Source organism: Myotis davidii, unplaced genomic scaffold (genome assembly GCF_000327345.1).
Source record: "Myotis davidii unplaced genomic scaffold, ASM32734v1 scaffold609, whole genome shotgun sequence".
In the NCBI taxonomy this organism is placed as follows: domain Eukaryota; kingdom Metazoa; phylum Chordata; class Mammalia; order Chiroptera; family Vespertilionidae; genus Myotis; species Myotis davidii.
Window position 1 is genome coordinate 9,344 of NW_006300164.1, and position 3,335 is coordinate 12,678.

The window sequence follows — 3,335 nt, forward strand, 5'->3', positions numbered from 1 at the left end:
ACAGTGGGAACTTTTCGGGGCGGAGACTTCTTCCGGCATACCTGGAGGGAACACATTCCAATCTCCTCACCCAAGCTCAACAGTGCCCTTCAGCAAAACCACTGCCCACATGGAAATCACCTCAAAAGCCACTTCTGGGCACGAGGGGACCAACTCCAGGGCTCCATCCACCCAAACGGCACCTATCCCTCAACCTGGGGGACAACAAGCGCCTCGCAGGGCCTCCCTATCCTCATCAGGACACGGACCCGCTGGGATCCCTTCACACAGCCTGCACTCTCAAAGGGCACGGCCTCACAAACAACACAATGCATCACCTGCTGCTGAGAAATAGCTTCAGCGGCTGGGACACACGCCTGCTCACTCCTACACAGTCGCATCTCCCTTGCCCCACAACACCTGCCCTTCTTCATCTGTGCTCCCACGAAAACGAATGCCGTGAACCATACCCTAGCCCCGAGTGGACCGCAGGACACCGTGGACCGCAGGACACCATTCACCGGCCCTGGGACTCACACACCACGTGTCCTTGCCACACACCACACGACCTTCGCCTTCCTCACATCACTCAACAACCAACCATCTGACCTCGCTTGGCTCCTCACAAACATCCCTGCCATCAGGCCTCGCAGCCACGCACCACACTCAGCCCACTCTCCCAACCCACACGCACCTCACCCTAGCCGACAAGCTCCGTCCCACACAACCGACGCGAGCGCTGGACCCTCTGCACACACACCTCCATGGAAACAAAGGAAGAGATAACAGCCGGCTTCCTCACCAAACACAAAACCTCAACCTTCCTCCCCATGGCTGTTAGGTCGGAGAGAGCCCAGGTTCGGATACATGCAGACATGTGATGAGACAATGGACTTCCCCTGGAATTTCTCACAGATCAACGTGCCAGACACAGATACCAGCTTCTTCTCCCTGAATCCACATACCCCCACACAGATACTGACTTCTTTCTGAATACCCCCGCCCTTCCCCTGCGGCAGAGAATTCCTTAGTTGAATGCCCTGATGATCTTTGGGCCAGTGGGTCTCACCCAAGAATGCAAATAAACTTCTCCTTTTTCTTTCTGATTCACTTGGTTCTCTTTGTTCTCTTCGCCGCTTTTCTGGGCCACCTCACAATGGCAAACCCAATAGCATCCAAACAGACACAACTTCCAGCCACACAGCACCATCGCCTGCCCTCTCAACAGCCACACCCACATGGCCATGCCTGCTGGGATCCACAAACCTCCACCCTCATCCCCTCAATAATGGCCCATCCACCACTCCATCAGGCTTTGGCCCTAGGGAACCCCAGAGCTTGCAAACAACACCTTGCAAACACATTTCTGGCCAAAATCTCCAATGGCCTCTTCTCTTTGGCTTTCGAAAGGGATGCCTTCTGCTCAACTCCACACGACAGTGCCTGCACAGCAAAACCGCAGCCCACACACGTATACGACTCACTTCCTTCACCAACAATACAAAACACTTGGCATGGAAAAAACAATAGCAAAAATGACATCTTAACACACCAGCTCTCTGTCTCGCTTACATCATCCTCAAACATGCAAAAAATTTACACTGCCTGCCATACGGACCATTCCACAATAGACTCGACTTCCAATGCAAAGGACATGGGCCACAGTTATAAATAAAACACTTTGAAAATGCCTCTCACTGTCTCATCGCTCACAGCCTGGCTACACCTTCCTTCTCACGGCCCAAGGTCACCACCTGGCCCCCTCACAAGGCCCCGCACCACACCTCTGGTCTCACCCCACTGCTTGCATGCTCCCACTTACACTAACACACGCCTCAATGCTCGCCTCACCTGGACACTCGCTGCTGCGGGGACCTTCTCAGCTCAACCACTACCTCCACTGGGCCTCGCGAGCACACTGGACAACGCCTCTCACCGACACCCTCACATCGCCTCTGCCCTCCCTCACACAACACACCAGCCACATGCACAAGGAACACTCTCGGAAAGGGGCTTGGAGGCAAACGGACCCTTAGGCAGATCTCAACAACAGCACCGAGCACGCGCGAACACACACTCACGCCACAAACACATACCTTCCGGATCACAGACCTGACCTGGGCCCAAACAAACCTCCGCCCCTTCCTGCCTGCCTTCCTTCCTTCCTTCCAATCAATGACATTAGCAACCCTTTCAAATACCCACAGCCACTGCCTCCTTCCAAATCCAATCAACTAGTCTCAACAACTTGGGGCCCCGATGCTCACCCTGCTCTCTCCAAAAAAAGCAACTTGTTTTACACGTTCGACAGCACAGGAGCACGGCTCAATGCATGACTTCAAATCCAGGCATAATACATGGGGGACGAGGCACAAACCAAAGCGGACCAAACCTCTGGCCTTGGACAAAAAATTAAGGTGCCTGCAGGGCACTGCACACTCAACCATTCACATGGTCACAAGAACAACACAGGCACTTCTGCTCTGAAACACGGGGCCAGGGATAAGCCCTCAGGGGACGGACCAACGGAACTTCAAAGGGACAAGGACATTTCACAACGACCTCACCTCATACACAAAAGGACAAAAGGCTGGCTGCATAAAAATGGGAATGGGCCTTTCTCAGGGAGCACATTGCCCAAGGACTTGATGAACCACCACAAAATCCTTTGCAATTCAACCTTTGGCTTTTCATGACATCCTCAAGGGGGACTTGAGCTCTCTACCCTTGCTCAGGCCGCAGTGCAGCACTTCCCTCACTGACTCATACAAATCTGGAAACGGGACATTCAACGCATCCAACAATCAACGCCACAAACGTCCTAACCTGCTTTCTCCTGCTTACAAGTGTTCAATGCACTTCCAGGGCATCACGGACTCCACCTCACCATTCAATCCTGGCATTCGAACCACATCTGGTGGTGGGGGAGGGGATTGGCTATGGGGGATGCCAGCATTTCCAATGGGAGCGAGCAATCATTTGCGAAACCCTAACATCCACCACCCATCCCACTACAGGTACTCACGCGAGGTGCTCAAACACCTGGCGACGCGTGGGATGACAAAGTCAACCTTGCACGGACACAAGGGCACAGCGACGGGGAGAAGGGGGACAGGCAACCTACCCTCCCGAATCACATGGCTGAGGGACCTCACCTTACAACGCTAGCCAGCCTTCCAGGAAAACACCTTCACATGCTTCACATAAAAATTCCACCATTTTCTCAACGACTCACACACCCAGCCTCTACCACCTCACACATCACACAACTGCATGGCCCAGCTACAAACCAACCCTCCACAAAACCGGCTACTCACAACAGTCGGGACTACTGCCTGCGGGGGGGGGGGGGGGGG